The sequence below is a fragment of the Mastomys coucha genome, unplaced genomic scaffold (assembly GCF_008632895.1).
Source record: "Mastomys coucha isolate ucsf_1 unplaced genomic scaffold, UCSF_Mcou_1 pScaffold20, whole genome shotgun sequence".
Lineage (NCBI taxonomy): Eukaryota > Metazoa > Chordata > Mammalia > Rodentia > Muridae > Mastomys > Mastomys coucha.
Genome location: NW_022196903.1, coordinates 93,822,126 through 93,846,658, shown reverse-complemented (window position 1 = coordinate 93,846,658; position 24,533 = coordinate 93,822,126). Strand labels below are relative to the sequence as shown.

The 24,533-nt window shown below is 47.5% G+C and overlaps 1 long non-coding RNA gene across 1 annotated transcript in view; it reads left to right on the top strand.

Moving 5' to 3' along the window:
• Positions 1-24,533, top strand: part of LOC116098273 — a 37,477-nt gene that overhangs the window by 10,086 nt on the left and 2,858 nt on the right. The gene's annotated exons all lie outside the window — the stretch shown is intronic.

The following is a 24,533-nucleotide window of genomic DNA, read 5'->3' as shown; positions in this document are numbered from 1 at the left end:
ATTGCATTATGATGAGAAAAGTTACATGATTTCAACTTATCTGAATTTGTTAACATTTAAAAACATATTTTAAGTAAATAGAATTAAATCACATTCTCGTTTCCCTTTTGTACCCCAACTCCTCCCAGAGACCCCCTCTTCAATACCTACAATATCTTTTTTTGTCATATTCCTTAAAGTTTATAAAATATTATAACAATAAAAATGAGTATTATAAAAGTTGTTTGATATAAAACAACAATCAAGTTAACAGTCTTATGTAGATGCTTATCTACAGCAATACTGAAAATACATACATTTTTCTCAATATAAATTTTAAATAACTCCAAACATATTAACTGTATATTTCAAAATAATATATCACTACTAGTATTTTCTTAAATTAACATAAATATATAAAGACTTTTTGTTCATTTGTTTTATATTTAGTAGAGTTTAAAATCTTGGCTCTTACTGTGGTAAAAGCCCAAAATAAGAACAATTTTTAGATATTGGGTCTCACTGTAATAAGGCTGTACTTCAATCACCTTCACATCACCAAAGGATTTTACCTCCATCATAGCTAAGCTGAGAGTTGACAGTTCTCCTGCTCCAAGGAATGAACCGTAGGCACAATTTCTGGATACAGACTTCCTGCTATGGTCAAAACTATTTGACTTGAGTGAGGGACTTTATTCTCAGGCCACAGAGAACAGGTTACATTCATTTAAGAAATGGTGTGTGTATTAAGATAGTCTATGCATGAAGTCATTCACCAACTGCTTCAATGAACAATGGTTCTGCATGGAGGGTGGCACAGACATTAGGTGTGGGTAAGAATCTGGTTCATTGGCTGTGATAATTTGGAAAAGCATTCATCTCAGAGAAAGAGTAACTTATAAAATCCTCTTCTTCAAACTTGATACAAGAGCTACAAATATCAAGCAAAGCATTCAGTCTCACTTTTTGTTGTTCTGTTTCCTACAAGCCACCTCCCAAGTTAATGGTCTATGTCTCCCTTAGGTATATAAATAATTTTGAAATATATAAGATGTTCTGAAAACCATAGTATATTGTAAAAACATGAAATAAATAATACTATTAATAGAGGCTGAGATAGGAGAAGCAAGATTTCAAGGCCCTTATGTTGTACACAGCAAGACACTGTCACAAACAAGCTGAAAGTATATATAAATTGTACAATATTGGACCTATTTCTCCACTAACCAAATTAGAGAGACCATTGGATGACAATCAATAAATTTTTAATTCCTCATATTTTTGGATTTCAATCCCTTAGGATATGTTGGTAATATTAATTTTCATAGTAAGATATTAAGAAAAGGTAATTGTCACTTCCTGTTGTTTTGTCAAGAGGTGGAATTAGATTTGTGTGGATTTGTTGAAAGATAACTTTCTTGCTTCTTCTAGGGTGTAGTTTTGCTCCTAATGTTGATGTTTTCTATCTATTATCCTTTGTAGGGCTGGATTTGTGGAAAGATATTGTGTAAATTTTGTTTTGTCATGGAATATCTTGTTTTCTCCATCTATGATAATTGAGAGTTTTGCTGGGTATAGTAGCCTGGGCTGGCATTTGTGTTCTTGTAGGGTCTGTATGATATCTGCCAAGGATCTTCTAGCTTTCATGGTCTCTGGTAAGAAGTCTGCCGTAATTCTGATAGGCCTGCCTTTATATGTAACTTGCCTTTTTCCCTTACTGCTTTTAAAATTCTTTTTCTTTGTTTAGTGCATTTGGTGTTTTTATTATTATGTGACGGGAGGAATTTCTTTTCTGGTCCAGTCTATTTGGAATTCTGTAGGCTTCTTGTATGTTCATGGGCATCTCTTTCTTTAGGTTAGGGAAGTTTTCTTCTATAATTTTGTTGAAGATATTTACTGGCCCATTACATTGGGACTCTTCACTCTCTTCTATACCTATTATCCTTAGGTTTGGTCTTCTCACTGCATCCTGGATTTTACTTTCCACTTGGGCCAGAGCCACATGGCAGAAGCTGCTGAGTTCTGCTGCATGCGGGAGTTGGAACATGGCCCCCTTGTTCTATGACATTATCACTAACTTTCTGCTTTCCAACTTCTTCACTACCTAAACTTGGCTGTCCTGGATCTTGCTCTCAGAGATCTTGAAGTCAGAGATCTGCATGCCTGTCTCTTGGGATTAAAGGCATATATCACCATGCCTGGACTTAAGCTTTTCTTCATGTAGAGTTTGCTCTGTCACAGGATGGCCTTGAACTCAGAGATCCGCTTGGCTTTATCCTGGGATTAAAGGTGTTTACCACCATGCCTGGATCTAAATTTAACTGGGTAGGATCTTGCCCCAAAGTCCCACTCTCTTAATCTTCTATCTCCTAGAACACAGGATTTGGCTCCATTTCACTTCCTGGTGCCCCTTTATTACTTGAACCATCTATTTTATATTTTTCCTTTCTAAACTTGCCATTCTTGATCAAAATGCTCTTCATGAGACTTAATCAGAGAACAAGGTCTATGCTGGGCTTTTTTGAGACTTCCTTTGTCAAAGCAATTAATATAAATCTGTTTACCTTAGCCTCAGGCAGACTCTTCAGACAAGGGCAAAGAGCAGCCAGTCTTCACCAAAATATTACAAAAACAGTCGCTAAGCCACATCCTGAAGTTCCTCTCCACTGAAACCTCTTGGGCCAGGTCTGCAGAGTTCAAATCACTCTCAGCAACAAAGACTTCCATATTCCTACTAGCTGGCTCATTAAGCCCTACTTAAAACATTCCATGACTTTCCAAATCCAAAGTTCCCAAATCCACATTCTTCCAAACAAAAGCTTGGTCAGGTTTATCATAGCAATACCCCATTCCCAGTACAAACTTCTGTCTTAGGGTTTTATGCTATGAACAGACACTGTGACCAAGGCCAACATTTTATTGGGGCTGGCTTGCAGGTTCAGAGGTTCCATTATCATCAAGGTGGGAACATGGCAGCATCTAGGCAGGCATGGTGCAGGAGGAGCTGAGAGTTCTACATCTTCATCTGAAGACTGCTAGCAGAATACTGACTTCCAGGCAGCTAGGATGAGGGTCTTAAAGCCCACATCCATAGTGACACACCTACTCCAACAAGACCACACCTCCTAATAGTGCCCGTCTCTGGGCCAAGCATCTACAAACCATCACACCATGCCCTGCAAAGCATGTAGTGCCTTTTCTCCCCTTTTGTGGTAGTGGTGATTTTTGCAGTGCTGGGAATTGAACTTGGGGCTTCATGACTATGACGCAAGTACTCTACCACTGAGCTACACATTCCCAGCTCATTACATCACTCTTTGGCAAATACTTACTCTCCCTTCCCCTTTACAGAATAGGCTTCTTCCTGACTCTATTCAGTTGGGGTTTGTACTTTGTGACTAATGCTGGGATTGGGTAACCATGACCTGAGCACAGACATTGCATGCATTGGAACAGCTGGGCATGGCTTCTACAGTTTCTATCTTTCACCCCAGGAAGGGAATAAGTTCAGGTTAGCAGGTGTCAGGAACAGGCATGCTCTTGGTCCTCAGCCCAAAGTTCAATTTTACAGTCAATGCCAAGGGTCAGCATTTATTTTACACATCACTGTTTTGCTCATAGCTGGCCAGTGTAAGTGCACCAAGTTGAGGGATGGCACATGCCCATGGAAGTCTGAGGCAGAAGGATCATGAGTTTGAAGCCTCACTGGACTATATACCCAGAACCTGTGTTAGCAAGAATACAAGTGGTCAGGAGATGGATCATGGGCAGGTTGTGCATGGAAGACTCTACCAGGTTCTCTGAGAAGAGGTGGCCACTTGCTTGGGTTGACTGGTGTGGGCCTCTTCTAGGCAGGTATCCAACTGATCTGCAGAGATGATGGCAGAAGGTTATTTTGAAGCTCAAAGATGCTCTGTTGTTGTTCGTCAGTGAGATAGGTTGTTGACACATGCTTCTGATGCTCTGATCCTGAGCTGTCCTTCCTTGTTTGTCTCTAGAGTGCTCCTTCTTTTGCAGGGACTCTGGGGATCAAGATTCTAGGATGGTAGGAGTGGCAGTAAATATGTTGGCATTTGACACAGGAAGAGAAAAGCAGGCAAGCATAGGCAGATGGAGCAGGAAGAATGCCTGTTTTCTCAGCCATGACAGGAATGGACACATCTGGCCCCAGCTTCTGACCATAGCCCCATGGGACACAAAAGTCCTCACAGGAGGATAGCTTGACAATCAAAGCAAGCACTTTCTAAGGGAATCACTGGGCTGGTAGAAATCTTAGGTATGGGGAAGAAAGGGTATCTTAGGCTGCTCTAGATTATGGTGCGTAAGACCAAGGTGACAAAGTCAGGTTGGGTCTGAATGGGCAGCAGGCCCTTTTGTGTCACAGCTTGGATGCCTGTGAGAATAGTTGAGGAAAGCTAGCTGGCAAACTTTATTTCTGTTGTCATCTAGAGAAATGTTTTGTGGCAAACTGAAAGTTGCTCTACAAGAAGCCTCTTTCTCTGCAGCCCCAAGCCATGGCTGACTCATGGAGCTAAGGGATGCTGGAATGTCACACTTGACATTTCACAGTTAGGATAAAGAGTAGGGGAGGAGAGGAGAGGAGGTGGAAGGAGGAGGAGTGAAAAGAAAAGGAGAGAAGGGAAGGGGAGAAGGAAATAGGAAGAGCTAGACAGGAGGAGGTGGAGGGAGAAAAACAGAACAAAGCATGAGAGACAGGGAAGGGGAGTGAGAGGGAAGAAGAGAAGAGGAAGAGAGAAGGAGAAGAAAAAGAGAAGAAGCGCTCACCCTACTTAACAGTAGGAAAATGAAGAAGGGAAGAAGAGAAGGGAGGGGAGAGGGGAGAGGGAGAAAAAAGAGACAGATGAAGGAGAAAGGGCCTGTGATAGAAAGAGAAGAGAGTCAGAGAGAAGGGAAGCGACGAGAGAGATGATGGATGGATTGGTTGGTTGATTGATTGATTGGCTGATTGACTGTGGCCTGTTCTGTTGGTAGCATCATTTATCACCATGCATGCTACTCTCACCTCCCCAGGCTGGGCCCTGCTTCATGTTGTCAGGCAGTCCTGCCCCCGTATTACCTGAGTTATAGGTGCTCTTCTCAGGCTTGAGAGACAGAAAGGTGAGACCCAGGTGCTCATGGGCTCTGGACCATCTGGACCATACATAATCTTAGGTCCTTAGTAGGGATCTTTAAGGCATTTGCCAGTTTCTCCTCCTGTGGGGGTCACAGCTTATCTGATGGGAGTTCGGGGGACAGTAACGTTAGGCTTGGGACAGTTCTTACAATGCGATGCTCAGAGTAAAACGTCCGCATTAATCACATGCCTATCTCAACAGAAGCTGAAGAGTAATAGTTACTGGGCCCTGAGCCCTACTTCCCCCAGGGGGACAAGGCCTCTGTGGACAGGAGGAGCTCATTCCCATGGAGGATGCTCTCTGAGATGCTCTCCCAGTTGTAAGAGGACAGTGGGTACACACTCTGCCATACCTATCCCTGCTCACCAGTCAGCAATGTCCGAGAGTGACGAGCCCTCCCCTTCTGAATCCATAGGCAGGGAGGCATGTGGGTCCCAGGAGTATAATGTCCTGCATGTGCAGAGCTAACGGTGTAATATTTGTCTGGAGGATGTGGATATAGTGATACAATTCTATGAAAATATCTTTTGAGCCCCAGCGACTGAACCTTAGGCAGTCCCCACAGCAAAGTCAACACACCTTAAAGACATTTAGGAATATGTACCCAGCCTGCTACCCTATTGTGTGCCCACTCTGCATAAGTTTCTCCTGCCTGCAAGAGAACAATGTTACTTGCCTTACTGTGGTCTCCTACCCGCCTTTGCTTGGGAGCGACTTGGTTTCCACCCGGACAGGCTGGAAGCTGGGGCTGGACACCCGCTGTGTGGAACACTGACTGCTGCTCCTTGGATCAAAGACTGAGCAGGTCTCAGGTTTATGTTAAAAGTTTGCTGGATCTTCCTTTCAAGATCCTCCTCTGGTCTGGTGTTTTTGGATTTTCCCGTGTTTATGTTAGATGGGCAGGTTTCGATTTCCCCTGGGCCTCGTTCCTGAGTGTGACTATTTAAACTGAGTGTTCCAGTAAATACACAGACCTCTCTCAATGCAGCTACCTGGCGTCTGTGTCTTTTCTTTCTCTCTTACCCGCTTGTGTTCACAGGTACCCAAAAATCTCCAGCCCAAGAAGCACCCAACAGAAGTGAGGGTCAGCGAGCTAGACCCTCTACACCTTGGGAACATTTTTCCCAGCCTAAACTAATGCATAGCCTTAATCTCAAGCTACGAGCCCATCCATGCCTCCCCCACCCCCCGCTGCCCCCGATCCAGAGTAATTTATGTTTGTAAGTGAATGTAGTGACGAAGGCAGCCAACAGGCTGGAAGCGATGTCATATAACAAACGTCTACCATAAACGTTGGAAGCAACCTGACAGGGCTTGCTAATGTATGCTCGCAGTACTGAGTGCTTTTGGGTCACCTGGAGTATGTAAAGTTACCATTCCCCTTGTAAAACCCAGCTAAAGCTTTCCATAAAGAATGTCATATCCCTTTCCCATGCCTCATTTTCTGTGCTGCTCAATAAATGCAGAGCAAAGCCCTTTGCTAGGGACAGACAGACATAGGGACAGTCAGACATCAGGCAAGCATTCAGGCAGGTGCAGGCACAGGTATGTCTAATAGACTACAGATAGCCCAGCAGACACAGACGGCAGATAGACAGAACATAGAGAGGTGAAGAATTGAAATTTGGACTCACCCTTAGTCGAATTAATCCAAGAGGAAGTCTGTATTTTCAGTATTTCATTCCTAACTGATGTGTTTTGGTGCCTCTGTGGTATCTTTAATTGGAGGTGAGGGATGTGGTAAGGTTGACAGAGTCTGGCAGCCCAGAGTGGGCTGATGACATATCCCAACTTACCCTCTCTAGTGAAGGAGGCAGATGCATGTTCATTGACAAGGATGTGTCTACCATCCGTTGTCACAGGAACGAGAGTGGCAGAGAAGATGAAGCAGAGTTAGGTCACATAGCTGCTTTGATTCCGTGTGTGTGTGTGTATGTGTGTGTGTGTGTGTGTGTGTGTGTCTCACACACAGGATGGCGAGCCTAGGGTGAGGGGAGGCAAGCAGGACATTTGCTGCATGGGCGGATCTCAAAGGCTGTAAAAGCCTTAGTCACTGTGTGGTGGCTTGAAACAGTGGCCTCCAGAGGCTCAGGTGTTTGAATACTTGGTCCCCAGTTGGTAACACTGGGAGGGGTGGCCTTGCTAGAAGAAGTATGTCATTGGGGGTAGGCACTGAGGTTTCAAAGCCTCTGTCTGTTGTTTGCTTTCTGCTTCCTGCTTGCTGTGAGAACATTTTTTCCCTTGACTGCTCCAGCTGACACGCTCTCTTACTATGATGATCATGGGGGTCATCCTTTTGGAAACATAAAGCCAAATAAACCCTTCCTTCTAGAAGTTACCTTGGTCAGGGTATTTTATCAGAGCAACAGAAACTCTAACTAATACACATGGCTGGAGATGTTGCTCAGTGGTAGAGCATTTGCCTAGCATGCGCAGGCCCTGGGTTCCATCTCCCATCCCCAGTACTATGAAACAGTGACAGAAACATCAGTCACCAAGTTTAATGTTATGTCAAAGCAGTCCTTAAACTCTGTCTCTCTGTCCCTGTCTCTCTGTTTGTCTCTCTCTCTCACTCCTTCCCTCCCTCCTCCCTCCTTCCTCCCTCCCTCCACAAGAGGGTTCAGTGAGGAAACATGCCTGCCTCCAGTCCTGGTGATCTCAGTTCTGTCACTGAGACCCATATGGTTGAAGGGAGAACCAGCTTCCACAAGCTGTCCTCTGACCTCCATAAGTGTGCTGTGGCATATGTGTAGCCATATATATCCAAAATAAAACCAACGCAAATGCAAAACTTCTTCACCAGGAAATAAAAAAATTGAAATAAGGTGGTAGCCTTTGTTAAAGTGTGTGTGTGTGTGTGTGTGTGATCGTGTTGTGCAGGTGTATGTGTACGGAGCCTCAGCTGTTGCTCACAGATGCTGTTCCTCTTTCTTCTGAGATTGGGCCTTTCATCCATCTGGAGATCACTAAGTAGGCGTAGTGGCCTATTTACTGCTCTAGCTGACCAGCTCAGGGAGCCGCATGCTTTCACCTCCCACTCCCATGCTTCCACGCTCACCTCCTTATATGTGGGCTATGGGGACCCAACTCAGGCCCTCACACTCACTAGACAAGCATTTTACCAACTGGGACTATTGTGGGAGGAACTCTATGTAAACACTGGGACCCATGCAGCCACAAAGGCATCTCCTGCAGGAGAACCTCATTGAAGGCTGCCTGAGAGACCAAGGATTGCTGATGCAGACAATGCCAGCCTATCAGGAACTGCTGTTTAGAAGAGATGCTCTCTTGGGGTGTGGGTGGTGGGTATTAAAGGAGCTTGCAGCAGCCTGTGGCATTTCTCACTCACCTGCTCCCAGAGTCTGTGTCATTGACTCCCTGCCACCTCACCAATAAACCCCAAGGGCAGGTAGGGTCAGGTGACAAGTAGTCCAGGGTACAGGTAGCAGGCAATCTCCACAGCCCCTCCTGAAATATTTGATCAGTCAAGAAAAAAAGACAGACAGACAGACAGACAGGTAGACTGACTGACTTCTAGAGCTCCTGTCTCCTAGTCCTTTTCCTTGGCCATTTCCATCCACAACTGACCTTGGAGCCTGAGAAATCCAACCTAGAAGGGGCAGCCCCTCCTCTCATCCCCTGCCCCTCCTCTCACCTCCTGAACCCACATTTCCACCACTCTACCCCCAATCTTCCCATCCTAGCAGGACAAAGAGTTCCCTCAGGAACCCATAGCCATTTGTAGACTCCATGAGTGGGTTCCAGAACAAGCCAGCTAAAGCTTTTAGCAACTGAGACTCTGGCTTCCTGGCCCTGATCATGAGTGGCCAGCCAACTGCTCATGTTATTTCATAGGCCTCTGGGGTCAGGTTGACCTGACCAGGCTCCAAGAGCACAGAGCCAATCACCCAAGTAATCCAAGCCAGCTCGTTGAAGTCCAGCCATGGTGACCCTTGTCTCGTAGACACTGGGGCCCCTGCCAAGCACTGTCCTCAGTGGCGTGTGCAGGCTGCAGGCCTGGCAGCTGGCCCCTTTCCCAGCAGGCTGCTCCAAAGCTCATCAGGGATCCAGTGCCAGGCAGATGCAGGCTGTAGCTCAATGTTAGGATGTGGTACTGGCAAATGTACCCAAGGGCGCTGGAGGAAGCTGACTTTCCATCATCCCTTTGCTTTGGTGGAAGGCAGAGTCTTTGATGGAAATGAAAGGGAAGAATGAGATTTTCTTTCATTCAAAGACACCGTGGATGCTGAGTGTCACTTTCTTGGGGGAAGTGCTGGCTCACACCAGCCTGAACAAAATGTCCCCAGTGTGACAGTTGTTGGCCACAGCATGGATTCCATAGTTGCACTTAGATGTATGTCTGCACTTTTGAGGGTTTTTTTTTTTTTCAATAGAAATTTAAGGCCCAGGGACATGTTCTCCAGTCCCAGGGGATTCACATACCAGGGCACTGATATGGTGGTGGCTTTCTTTGTCTTCATTGTCACTGTGGCTTCTCTCTGACGAACAACAAGAGCTCACTAAGGCAGAAGGGTAGAGGACAGATGGGGAGTTCTCCAACACTCTCAAGGGAGCATTAGTATTTCTCCAGAAACAGACCAAGCCAGAGGAATGCCACATGGCTTGGATATTATTGTCCATGGGCATGTGAAGCAGGAGGCTCTGGTCCATTGACCTTTACAAGATGGAGGCTTGGCACACTGGTCATGAGTAGATAGCTTAATGTGGCTCTTAACTGAACTGGTGGCCCTTAGACAAATGATCTAACCTCTTTGAGACCCAGATTCTTCGGCCATGGATGAAATGGAACAGTGCCTACCACACACCCTTGCCGTGGCAGCCGAATGAGGCCGTCTCCTAGTGTCACAGTATCTGACAAAGAGTAAGCGCTTAATAAAAGCTGTCTTTCACAATTACTAATGGAAAATCCAGCCTGGAAACTCCACAGTAAATGTCTTTTCTGTTCTCCCGAGGGCTTCTCCAGCAAGCCCATAACTCTGGGTCCTGGTGAAACACCTGCAGTAAACGTTTACAAGCGTGATGTATGGACTGCATTCTGAACCCATGGAGGATGGAGGGGGAGCTGAAGATGGATAGCTCCTTACCCCAAATCCCAGCCCGAATTGCCACTCTCCCTTCAGCTCACCTCCCTTCTCTGCACAAGCCTACTCCTCAGAGGAAGGTGCATAGCAAGTGCTGAACAATTGCCATCCGTTGTTCATGGATGGGAAGGCTTTGTGTGGGAAGTTGTTATAGTCTATGATGGGTTGAGTATCTCACCCAGAGGTTTGTGTGCTGGGATGCCGAGATCCTCAGGTGGGGTCTTGTCATGAGGTCATCAGGCACCATCTTGGGCAGGGATTGGTGTTGGTCTCACTGAGTAGGTGAGTTCTCACATGAGCAGGTGATCATATAGCGAAGTGATTCTACCAGCATACCTAGCTCCATACACAGTGGTTGTTCTCTTTCCCTTCTTTGCCATGTTTGAAGCAGTCAAAGGGAAGCTGGCTTGAAGACCAATACCATACTGCAGATGCTATCCAATCACCAGAACTATAGCCGTATAAATCAGTCTCTCTCTTTTTTTCCTTCCCCATCTCTCTCCCCCTTCCTATCCCCTCTCACTCCTCCTTTCTATTGGATTGGGTTTCTCTGTGCAACAGCCCTGGCTGTCCTGGAACTTGCTTTGTAGACCAAGCTGGCCTTGAACTCTCAGAGATCTGCCTGCCTCTGCCTTCTGAGTGCTGGGATTAAAGGCACACATACCACCATGCCTGACGCAGATCATTTTGTAAGTTCCCAGCCCCGGGCCTTTTGTTATAGCAACTGGAAAGGGACTAATACAAATGTTTGCAGGTAAGCTTTGGTTGGGAAGCGGGGCGTTGAAGTGGAGGGAAAGCGGCAGGAGTGAGTTTGAGTGTACCTGTTGGATAGCTGGGCTCTGTCTTAGTGGTGCCTTCCGGAAGACACTGTGGATCATATCACAGAGCAGCCTTATCCAAGAGGAAGAAAACTGGGAACTGAGCCACTTAATTCTGGTAATCACAGCTGAGAGAGGCTACTCCAGACATATGTATCCTATGTCTAAGCCAGAGGTGATTAGATCTGGGAAGTTATCAGCTGTGGAAAGCCAGTCACACCTTCCTAACACTGCATATGACAGGTGGATTCAGTATTATTGTGCCGCCTCAGGAGTGTGGTTCCTATGCTCAGGGCTGTGGGATTCCAGCTGTCCAGACATAGCTACTGACTAATTAACCAGCCCTAAAAGCCATTGAGAACACAATCTTGTGCTTTCTCCCTTTGAGGAGTTCGACAGAATGCGCAGGCGTGGCTTCTGCACAGCAAGCATGAGCTGAGGACGTCAGATCATCTTTCCTGAGCAGGGCAGAATCTCTGCTTTGGGGAAAGGGTTGAGCTGACAGCTGGAGAGGGAAACCGTGGGGTAGATGCCTCTGTCCTGTGGGCCCTGGGGGGCTGTGACCCCTGACTCCATAGTCAGCTATTCTGTGCCTCCACCCCTGCCTCTGTGTGTGTGTGTGTGTCACTTATCACCTTGTTTATTGACACAGTGTCTCTCAGTGAACCTGGAACTCACTGATTAAGCTAGGCTGGCTGGCCAGCAGACCCATGGATCTGCCTGTCTATTTCTGCAGCTATGGGATGCATCACCATGAAGGGCTGTTTAAAAATGTAGGTTTTGGGGATTGAACTCAGGTCCTAGTGTGTGTAGGGCAAGGACTTTATCGATTGAGCTATCTCCTCAGACGGCTTCTCGTGGGTTTTTAAAAACTTTCTAGGTGGCATGCCTTGAGCTGCTTCTGCAGACAGGGCACTAGCTCACTAATCCTCATATTGATCACACTAATAGCTGGGAGGCCTTACTCCAGAGAAGACCACAAACGTAGCTAGCAATAATACAGTCGGACTCCAGGCTGCCTGACTTCGGAACCCACAGTTTAAAGAACGCACATGTTGCCCAGGTTCTCTGTAATCTGGAGACCTGTGTGCAGTGATATGGTGGTAAGCTGGCTCCCTAGGGGAGGGATGAGAGTAGTCCCATGGTAAAGCGCAGCCCCTGTGACTGTCTAAACCTTCCCACTATGGCCAAATCCAAGCTTCCAATGTTTACGGACCGGCTCGCTACCTTCCTAGGTGTTGGCCAATTGCCATTCCCAAGCCAATTTACCCGCTCCCAGCATCCTGGTAAGAGCACCCTATTGGAGGGCTTTATCACTAAGCTTTCTGGAAGCTATAATTGGGATGGCATCTTTTTCCCTTAACATTCCATGCTTGCTTCACTCTTGCTTCACAGCGATAGAATTCTAAGACCCTGGTATTTCCTCATTCAGCATATGGGGTGTGACTAGGAGGCATGGGAGAGTGGAGGTGCTTAAGGCCCAGGGCCAGGCTTTCTTACACAGTTTTCCCTAGAAGCGAGCCTGGGAGCAAAGGTTTGAAGGATGCTTTATGAACATCCTTCAGGGAGCTGGTGACAGGGTGGTGGGGAAGGGCAATAGGCATGAGAAGAGAGAGAGCAAGGAAAGCATGGGCCAAAGCCTATGGAGGGCACCAGCGACACAGTCCTACAGGGTCACCGTGGAGTGTCCCTGGAGTGGCCTCATGAGGGGTGACATGATGGAGTGCTTCTGTTTGTTTTGCCAATACTTCTGTGTTTTCAGGGCCATCTCCAGAGGGGCAGAGATTTCCAGACGGATACAGGCAGAGCGGGTTCCAGCTGTGTGAGGGCAGTGGCTGATGAAGACCAGGTGCAGGGTGGTGAGCGCCAAAGCATGTCAGGAGCTGGGGGTACGGGCAGGCCACAGCCCTTTCCCCAGCATTTCCAAACAGGTGCTGCCTTCTAGGATCCAGGGATTGTCTGTGGGAGGAATCCCAGATCTCTAGGCTGTGAATAGATGTATACACATGGTCTAAAGAAAAACAGGGTCATAGCGAAAAAGGTTAGAGTAAAGAGTGGGGCTTATAAAGGCATTGTCAACTTTTGATGCCCACCAAATCTTAATGTGTGTTGGCAAAGATCTGGTGCTCTCAGATCTTGGAGTTAAGCCACACCAGGTATATGGAAGATATACAGGTAACTCAAGTGGGTGATAACTTGTAGGTATGCAAACCAGCTCTCCAGGTTTGTGGCGTAGTTATTCCTTACCAAAGCCTTAGCCCAAGCTCCAGTCAATATAAATATGCAGTAGCAGAGATTTAAGGACTTCCATACTTCGGATTACTATAAAGTCTACTAGAACCAGAACTCTGAGTTTAAAATTGTCTCTATCACCTAGGAAGAGGAGGAGCAGGGGGAGGAGGAGCTGGAGGGGCAGGAGGAGGAAGAAAAGGAAGAGGAGGAGGAGGAGCTGCAGCCCACTGTTTCCTGCCAACTCCCTTCTCCCAGCACCCATACCCAGTGAAGAACCTCAGTATTGAGGGAGTTAGCTGTGTGAATTGTTACCTACCAATGACTTCCCTCTTCCCATGGCCATCCCTTCAGGGTGAGTAGCCAAGCCTGGCTGAGCCTGGATCCTTGACAGGGATGCAGGATGCAGGATGCAGGATGCAGGGTGCAGGGTGCAGGGTGCAGGATGCAGGATACAGGGTGCAGGATGCTGGGAGGTGGGAAAGAGACACAGTCCCTGCTTTCTGGAATCAGAGAGGGCAGGAGTCCCCCTGCAGGGAGAAGCTAGGAGGGGCTCCAAAAAAGAGAGGGATTTGGGAGGCAGAGTCCTCAGGGTGCCTGAGGCTCTGTTGTAAACAGCAAGCAGGGGGCTGGGAGATGCCAGTATTCTAACCCTGGGTCTGCCAGAACTTAACTTTGTGATGTTCTATGGCTTTTTTTTTCAATTCCCCAAACTTTTATTTTCTATTTTGTGACATGGGGATGATCACCTTTAATGCGAGTTGGCATCTAGAAAATTGGATATTTGTTATCTGTCACACCCACGCACACACATACACATCCTTCCTGTCCACCGACTTCATTCAGCTATTGTGGGTTTTTTGTTTTGTTTTATTTTTGTTTTATTTTATTTTTTACCTTGAGTAACAAGGCTGGAGATGTTGGATAAATCTGAAGTCAGTGGGCCTGTCACTGCCTGTCACTGCAGGTACTCTAGAAACTTCTCTTCTATAGAAGCAAGTAACTCTATGCAAGCAAAAGAGTCTGGTTTTTATCCAGAGAACCCATGGAAGTATGAGGAAGTGTCTTTGAGTGAGTGATCTGAGCCAAGGAATCCAGGGGCTCCAGCTCCACCTACAACCCCAGAGGACATTTGGTCATGTTAGAAGCGTACATTGTTATAGGCTGACTCAAAGGGCTGACTGATGTCCGTTACTTATATCTGGTGAATTGAAGCTGAAGACACCACTAAGTACGTCCTATGACATACAACCTACAAAAGTGTGTCCTATGATAGCCTACAAAAGGAATCATCCAGCCCAAGGCATAGTGTAGAACTGCACCCTGTCCATCTTGGGGCCTGCCTTTTCTATTGTCAGAGATGGGCTCTTTGTCTTCCCTCCTTACTCTTTGACACTGGCTAGGTTACCCTGGCTGTGGGCCCTGTGAATCCTTCATTGACACAATCCTGATGGGATTAGAGAGGTTAGGAAGAAGGTAGGGTTTAGGGACCAGAGCTTTAAGTACTACCCCTTGCCAGCCCTGTTGTCCTGAGCTCCGGCTTCTGGATTGGTAGCATGGAGCTGATTTATCTCTAGGAGCATGGCTATAAGGGGCTGGTTAGCCCTTTCTGAACTTCTGGCTTTCCTAACCCCCCTCCATCTGTACCAGTCCCAGGATGTACAGTGGAGAATCACAGCAGGGAGACCTGAGAAATGCTCCTGGGTCAAGTTCATTATCTACAGAGAGGCAGCTGGGGCAAGCTCCTTCTGGGAGCCTGTGACAGCCCCATAAGTCAGGTGCACAGCCCAGGGAATGTGTGTGCTCTGTGGGATATTTGCTCACACTAAATCAGCAAAGGACCAACAGAAAGGGAAAAGGAGAGGCTGGTGGCATGGCCTCAGTGTTTTGGAGTATGGAGAAAGGGACTGCTGCAGGAGTCCATTTCCAGCTGGAGTCCTACCAGAAACAAAACATCACATTTCTTTGGGGAATCAGAAAGGCAGGCCCAGGGGTAGCTGGGTAGTTTGTAGCTATGCTTAGCTACAAACTAGCTGTAGGCAGAGTTCTCTAGCTTCTCTGCCTCAGTTTCCCCATCTCTAGAAGTAGAGATATGCGGAGAGTAATAGCTGTCTGGAAGGGTTACTCTGAAATTCAGGGCATATGCTTCGCACATATCCACACGTGGATAGAGGCGGCTGCAGAGGGAAAGCGCTTTTCCCTGAGTTAGACACCCTTAACATCTGTTAGAAATCACTCTTTGCGTTAATGGTAAGTTTTTATTGTGAGCACTCCTGGTGGTCTTTTCCCTGTAAGCAAGCAAAGACACTGGACTGGGGTAATTGACTCCCTAATTAGCAGCTACTGGCCTCTCTGGTATGTGAGCCGTCTTGAGCAAAAGGACTCTGAGTCTAGCAGGCAGCTTGCCCTCTCATGCCTGTGAGAGCCCTCTTGATTGTTCTATGGGTGCTTGGAGATATCTGTGTAAAGATGGCAGCTGATAGCCAAGGTTTCAGGAGGCGTAGGACCAACCAGGGCTACTTGAAATAGTTTGTGTCAGACTGTAGACTGTTTGCAAGCACAAACAGTGGACTCTGGATGACCTCGTGACCATTTTCACTTTAGCTAGCGGGGAGCAGATGCCCTGTCAGAGAGATTGTTCTGCTTGATGCTAAGGTGCAAGGCCATGATTGGCCAGTAACTATGATTGGCACTAACAGACAAGGCTGTGATTGGCTCCAGCAAATGTCTGTAATGGAATAGATACCCCTCTTGACCTCGTGATTAAGAAGGCTGCTCAGGGTGAGTGAGTGAGCCACCTGAGAGACTTCTCCCAGCTGCCTCTCCAGGTTTGCACCATGAGGCCCAATCAAAGGCTTCTTTCCAGTGACCTTTCCATGCCTGCTTTCAGTGGTACGGGTTGTACCAGTAACAGACAGAAGATGCCAGAGACATCAGACAGCCGAGTGATATTACATCTTGTTGATCGACAAGAATGGGTCAGAATTAGCACAGCTTGACAGCTGAAGAGGGTCCAGCAGCTTGTGTCTGATTTTCAATCCTCAGCTCCGAGCCTGCGTACCTCAACAGTCTACTTTGCATCCAGGCCCTGGCTTCTGAGAGATTGACAGATGAAGGACCTGGCTTCTGAGAGACTGACAGCTGAAGATGGACAGTGGATAGACAGCCTGCCAGGGATTCTATCCATCTATCGCCATCCATCCCAGGATTGCCAATCCCACAGGCAGTGGGTGCTCATGCCTGAGGGCTACCCATCATGTCTAATCCTCAGTTCTGAATGGCCTGCTGGCTGCCCTTCCTTCTAAACACAGATACCTCAGGGGCAGGAACCTAGAGGCACTTAGCAGCCTTGGTTGCCAGAAAAGTACAGAGGGCTGTCAGGCCCATGGGGCTGAGGGTCTCAGATCCCAGGACAAGAGCTGCAACACTGGCCATGGCCCAATGCCAAGGTTTCAGTCCCCAAGGTCTGCACAGGGACGGTAACATCACTGGGTGCTCCTTGAACCTGCCCACTGCTCACTGCCCACCGCCAAGCACTTTGGAAGAGTTTCCCCTTTCTCACCATGATTTCTATTTGGGTGAACGAGAGAACCCTCAGCTGTGACCGGTAACAGTTGCAACAGAAACAGCATCCAGAATGTGGCAGAGAGGTCAAGTGGGGATCCTTGCTGTCCTCGTGATCATTGCGCAGTCTCCATCAGTCTTAGCATCCCCCAGAGTGGTCCACAGATCAGGATCTAGGTACTCAGGCTTCTCCTGGACCTATGTGGACCTCCTCAGTCAGAAAGGAGTTTCTATCTACAGGACTTAATGGTACCCATTAATATCTATTCCCACCCTTTGGCTATCTTATCTGCTTAATAGGATTATGATGTCACCTACCGCCTTCTCCACTCTTAGGCCTGTGGGATGGCATTGGCTTCCTGTCAGTCTAGACTGCACAAAACACTTCTGCCCCAGGGCCTTTGTATGTGCTGTTCTGTCTGCCTGCAGAGTCTGTCCTTTGGCAGTCCCCAGGGCTGATTCCTGCTGTCTTTTAGGCAAATCCCCAGGGGAGGCCTTCCCCCATCAGACGGTTGTCATTTTTCTTTTGAGGTGACTTCTGATCTGCCTTCCGTCTGTGCTATGGAAGCTCCAAGAGGGTGGAGCTGCATCTCCCTTTGCTTAGTGCTAGGAAACTCAGTGGATACTCATAATAGGAATGAAAGAGTATATGATGTAAATAATAGACTCACCAAAGTGGATTCACAGTGAAGACCCCACAGTACAAACAGCATCATGTAATTATCTCGTTAGGCCAAGAGGCAGCCCGAGCTGGGCTGTGCACCCTGGTCTTTGCAGGCAGGCAGCCCAATGCACTATGCCTCTTCATCCTCTGGCTCCAGCTCTGTCTCCTGTGCGATCTTCCTGTCCCTTCATCCCTTTGCAGCAAAGGGTTGCTCTGAAGCCACTGTTTCATTAAAATATGGAAATGGTTGTCACCTTGCTTGTGCTCAACCCCAGCAATCAGCGTTCCAAATAGGTTCTGCTGTTTTATCCAGCATAACATACATTTGTTAACTCCTCAAAACAGTAAACACCACCTGCAAAGTGCCTTTAATATTTAATGTAACTATAAATTGTTGTGAAAATAAATCCAGCCACATGGAAAGGCAGCAGGAGAGGCAGGAAGCGGCTCCTGAGTTTGCTGTGTTGGGGAGAGTGGCCTGGGGTTACCTTTAGCAGAGCCATCTTGGAGAGAGCGGTGGCTGATGCCAGTGTGCACCAGATACTCAGTGCAGAAGAGGGCTTGGTCACCAGCTCTTTCAGCAGAGCAAGCTTGCACTCCTGAAACAGCCATACTGCCTGGTGGGGGGAGGGGGATGTATGTTTGAGGCTTGTGGCCTTAGTGCTTCTTCCTGCTCCCTGGAAACTGTTTCTCTCCGTCCCGCTTTCCACCCTGGTACGGGGCCTCAGAAGAGATACTTACTTGGGACTGGGGAGATAGGAACAAAATGCTTGCCAAGTCAATAGGACGACCTGAGTTTTATCCTCCAGAACCTGTGTGAAAAAGCCAGTTGTGGAGACATGGCTATAAATCTCAGTGCTGGGGAGCCAAAGACTCATTGGTCCGACACCCAAGCCTGATAGGAAGCTCCAGGTTCAGGGAGAGACCCTGTCTCAAAGAATAAGGTAGAGAGTGATTGAGCAGAGCATCTGCAAACTTTACATGCACACATACATGTTAACACACACACACACACACACACACACACACACACACATATACACAACACTACTTAAACTCTTTCTATCTTATGTCCCCATAGATCAAACTGGGAGATGCTAACCTTGATGATATCATTGCATGACTCATTTAAGTGGGTGGCGATGTGTAAAGTGGGTAGCTCAGTAGCTGCATATGGTGTAAAACACAGCTGCTGCTGCTACTGGGGAGACTCATCCCCCTGTATCAGCTCCCTCATGTCTCTGGCCTTTCTATTTGCTGAACACTCATGGGAAAGGCTGGCCACCTCCCAGTTGTCACAGGGGCTGACTAGCTGTCTGGGGCCAGGAGGTGGGATCCACCTATCCAACTGTGACCTGAGTTTTTTCATCTAAACACGACCTTTTTAATCTCAACAAATGGCTCTGCCCTACTCCCAGGTCCTCGAGCACAAAGGACAGTGGTCCACTGCTGCCCTTCCCTTCTCCACATGTGGTCCATCAATGGATCCTGTGGCCCATGTTCTGGAATGAACCCAGCATCTTCCCACCCCACTCACTTCCTGTCATTATTACCATTTTCTGGTTCTGGCTTGTAAACTTTTCAATTGGATGCAGATGTCATATAGCCCAGGCTTGACCTCATTATGTAGACAAAGATATCCTTGCTCTTCTGCCCATTCCTGCTTCTACCTTTTGAATGCTGGCTTTGCAGGCCTGCTGGCTCATGCCTAGCATGCCAGTGTTTTGCTTAAAGGGCCAGATAGGAAATACTTTCGGGTTACACATCTCTGACACAATGCTTCAGCTCAGCTTCGGTGCCATTAAAGTAAGGGATGGTACACAAACATGGGCATGCCTGTGTTCCAGTAGAATTGTATTTACAAAGTCAGGAGCCCCAAGCATGCCAAACTCTGCTTGTCCACCTCTGTCCCTATAATGTGTCATATATGGGTCAAGGAAGAATGTCCCATTGGTCCCTTGCTTCCAACCTTGCCATTCTGCCAGACACCAATCACATGGTGGCCCTAGTGGTTTTGAAACCATAATTGAGGGATACCATATCTTGTCTCAAATGGTCCTGTACCACCACCTCCCCATTCAATGTAAAGGCAAGATCTTTACTTGTCATGTCTGTATAGTTCAAGTCCAGTGCCCCTTTCTCTGTGTCCTCATTTCTGTCCCCTTACCACAAGCTAGTGGTCTTTGGTTTCCTTTCTATTCCTCCTACATACCTGTTCCTCTTCATACATGGCCTGGAACATTCTTTCCCTGGATCTTCTAGATTCTTCCTATTAGTCATCTAGTTTCCCAACAAGAGTGGCTTAAGTTTCTAGCTACAGCTGCCTCATTCCTTCTCCATGACCTCTCTTGGCATATCACCTTACTGACGTGCTTGCCTGTCCTCACATCTGAAGGGTAAGGTCTGTGAGACTGAGATCCTGGCCCTGTGCTGAGATCAGCACATGGTACATGATAATCAGCAATCTTGACATGTTTGTTCAGTGAGGATGGGACTTCCATTCTGTGTTCTGGGCAGTGCCTACTGGCTACCTCTGATTGCCCAGCTTGAACCAAGACCTCCTGACACTGCTTGGACAGGCCTTCAAAGCAGCTCTCTCCACCACTGATGATGCACATCAGTTACCTCAAGGCCAGGCTAGGGATGGACAGCATTTCTCACAGCTAGACTCTGCACAAGGCTGCCCTGCAACAGCTGACATGCTGTGAAAAGTAGGGAGGGAGGGAGGAGGAGGGGAGGCCTGTTCCCCTTATCCCTACTTTCCCTAAATCACTCGAAGTTCCCAAGCTCACTCCCCACTCTGTGGTGATCTATTAGACCTCACCTCTCTCACTCTCTTGCCCTCCCCCTCCTTCAGATTGATGCTGGACAAGATGTTGCTAGCTGGCAATGAATAGGCTTCCCTTTGTCCTCTGTCACTGGACCTAACTGTATTAGAGGTGGCCATGGACCTGGAAAATGATGTCTCTTGCCAGCCTCTTCTGCGGTTGTGAGACTGACCAATAAGAGACCCAGATAGAGCCTCCCCGAAGGACTGTGAGTAGACTCTGTCTTGATGGCTCTGTCTTGGGTTTGCACCACAGATATCAACCTTCTCAGTGCTTGGAGGGGGCCCAGGCATTCACATTGTCAGCTCTTACCCTGGTCTGTGTTCTTCTACATTGTCATGTAAGAATAAGAAAGAGACTTTTTCCACATCAGAAGAGGCATCCATCCTGTGATGTCAGGACTCCATGGCTAAGACCTTATTTAATCTTAACTACTTCTTCCAAACACAGTTGAAGGCTTAAACAAACAAATGTTTACAATTCAGCCCACAGGTGCTAGGTATTACAACATTTTGTCTTTCCTCCTGCCTTTTTCTCATCTGGTCTTAGGGTTTCCATGGCTGTGAAGAGACACCATGACCAAGGCAAGTCTTTTAAAGGCAAACATTTAATTGGGGGCTGGCTTACAGTTTCATAGGCTTAGTCTACTATCATCATAGCAGGAAGCATGGCAGCATGGAGGCAGGCACAGTGCTAGAGAAGATGCTCAGAGGTCTACATCATAATCTGAAGGCAACCAGGAGAGACTGGCATCCTCAGGCAGCTAGCAAGAAGCTCTCTTCCACAATGGGTGGAGCCTGGCATAGAAGGAGACTTCCAACACCCACCCCCACGGTGACACACTTCCTTCAATAAGGATACAACCACTCCAAGAAGGGCACACCTCCTAATAGTGTCACTTCCCATGAGCCAAGCATATTCAAACCACCACACCTAGAGTCCAAATATACGGGCTAGAGCTTCAGTAGCTATGTTGGACCAAATCGTCACCTTGAGGACAAGTGCCGGCTTCTTGAAATGGAAGTATGGGAAGATGGGAGAACCCTGGCTGACTTTGCAACACCATCACATAGTCAGGGAATTGCTAGCTTTGCTTCATCAAAGCTTTACTTCTCAACCATGCCAAACTCTGAAATAAGTGGTAGGAATGCTCATGGCCAGATACGGATGCAATCGTTCCTTGGGGAGCAGTGTAAGCATGGTGATTTTTCTTTTACGTCTCCCCTGATGATTCTAGGGTGAAGGCCGAGTATATTGAGTTAAAGAATAAACCCTTATAGGCTGGAGGGCCTGCTCAGAGAGTCAGGTGCTTTCTAGAGAAGCATGAGTGTGAGGATTCAGACTTCTAGCACCCATGGAGAGGCCCGGCAGGTGTAGAGGCCACCTATAATCCCAGCCACTAAGAAGTGGAGGGAGAAATGATTAGAGTGAACTAGTCAGCAAGACTGACCAAATCTGTAGGCTCCAGTTTCATTCAGAGAACCTGTCTCCATGTATGGTTTGGAACAGTCAAGAAAAACAGTTGACGTCCACTTCTGGCCTTCACACGAGTGTAAACATCTGCACACGCAAGGAAGCTGCGTACACATACCACACATACATAGATGCTTTCAAATAACCCGTTGAATAAGAGAACCAACCTTTATTTTGTATGCAGGCTAACCCAACACTCAACAACCAGAAACTTAATTTGGGGGATGAGCCACTTCAGAGACTTCTAGAGATTTCCAGAGACAGATCTACTCAAAGCTAACTGGCCACTCCTTCCTAGGTCCAATGCTATTTAGTGACAGAGATGTACAGCATTCAGGAGCATTCTCTCCCTTTACCCACATGATTAAAACATTGTACACAACTAAAAATAAAGCCCACAAATAGCATGCATGGCACTGTTGTCAACAGGCATCCTTTCTCAAAATCCCATTCAAAATCCCAACCCAGAGCACAGTCCCAGTGAGAAGAGATCTGGGGCCAGGCCACATTAGCCTGCTGATGAGAGAGTGGGCTTCAAAGCACTTCTCCATCACTTGAGTGCTGAGGGCTCTTGGGCAAGTAGCTTAACTTCTCTGTGCTTCAGGACCCAGGGCACTGGTGAGGATTAAATAATGATTTTTGCATAGTCTTTCCCTTACAGTAACAACCCAGCAAATGCCAGCTGTCACTGGAGGGCACGGCTAGCTGTTCTATCTGAGTTATGAGTCCTATGGGCACTGGGACAGCTCTTCCCCTCAATTGCTGGAAAACAGCCCCAAACTGGGTTGCTTTTATGAAGCAGGAACTAAATGAGCAAACACGTGTCTGGAAAGAAAGGTAATTCATCCCTGGGGAGATAGGATCTCCCAGGTTCAGGGGTTAATGGGCTCTGAGGATTCACAACAAAAGGTTCCTGGGACAAATTGGCTGCAGAACTGAGCAGCCATTGTTCCTGAGACAGCTCTTCAGCTGGGTCCCATTTGTTAGCATGGCTGCCACAGAAACAAATTAAAAGGCAAGCCCCCTCAGAGATAGCAGCCACAGAGCAGAGCAGGAAGGCTGAATGCCTAGGAAGTCTGAGCTGGAGACACAGGGCTTTGCTACTCTAATGGTTGCCAGCCTGTGCCTGCTGTTCTCTGTGAGGCTGGATGGGAGCCAGCCTCTGCCAGCACGTACTCCTTGGGAGATGTGGGAGCTGCCAGGCACCGGCCATAAAAAGCACTCGGAAGTCAGAGTGGAGTACATGGTATGCAGGACCCTCTGCCCCATTGAAGGCGTGGTGGAGGAAGAAGCAAGGGAACACACAAGCCAGTTTGTGCTGTTCAAGTCTAGCAGGAAGTATGAGGCCAGGAGCTTCATTATAAACAAATGAGTCCCACCCAGCAAGGTCTGGGAGTTATTGGCTAGTTTTATCCTTCTAGAAGCTTCTAGGGAGCCTCGTATACAAATATGTCCCCTGTGGATTGGGACAACTTGTGTTAATGATTTAGAGTCATTTGGGTGGGATTCCAAGCTTTGGGGGAGAAGGTGAAGAGAGGGATTCAAGAGTCAATGCTGAATAAACAATTGGCTTCTCCCAGGTTTTTCAAAGTATCATGCTAGAAACATTTTAATCTGTGGTCCCTGTGAGCCTTGTGTTTCTGGGCCCTTGTCTCAAGAGGAAGAGTATGTGCCTTGTATTTAGCAGAGCTGGTGGGAGACTCCTATGGAATCCTCAGATGTGAATTTGTATGTGTGCTCCTTAAACTCATCTGGGTCACCTCAGCAATCCCCTTTAGTCCCCTGGGTCCTTGCTGTCATCCAAGGATGTGCATTTCCAGTAATGTTCTGCACTGCCGCTGGCCCAGGAGCCCCAGGTTGAGCAGTACCTGGAGTTTGTGTACCTCAGACCTATGAGGTTTGCTCCCGGCTAACTCATCTGTTACCACACATTCACAGAGCTGAGTTACGTGTCCAGTGTCCCTGTCCTGGGGCATCACAGAGTCTGGGAGCTGACCTTCTGAGCCCTAAGCTTCCACGGGAGCCTTAACATGCCTTTGTAGATAAAGATTCCAGGAGTTTGCTTGAGTGCTTGGGCAGTAGCTCTTGACTAAGCAAGATTCTGAAGACATGCCAAGCCCTGCACACACGTTCATTTAGACTTTCTGGGCCTCATCAGGATTTTAAAGCTCCCCAGGGTACCTAGTGGCCAGCCAGGTGGAAACCCAGCAGAAGTGTCTGACTATGACTACAGTTGTGGTTGCCCAGGGAGTGGTCACGAAGCCAATTTCCAGGTTCCAAGCTTCCTGGGAGACTCTGACCTCTTGATGTGAAGTAAACCCTGGATGCTGGTATTGAAAAGCCGTCTGGAGTGGCTCCGTGGCAGGCTGGGTGTGGAGTGCAATCCTGAAGGAGCCTTGGGGAAGATTAAGGAACAAGAACAAGGAGTGGCAGTGGATTTATTCCCTTTACCACACTAGGCAACAGCAGTGAGAAGCATGCCATGAGATGCAATTGAAACAAAGTCCTCAATACCACCCCCCAATATACACATACACACACACACACACACACACACACACACACACACCGGCAACAAGTACACACTGGACTGCTGCCCTTCCTGGCCAAGGCAGATCTCTGCTGTGGACATGAGAGAGGAGAAATATTTCCTATGGCCTCAGACCTTCCCTCCCAGCATGCATAGAGTAAATGGTGCCTAACTGGACCACCTGAAGCCCAGTCCAAGGAGTCATCTAGCT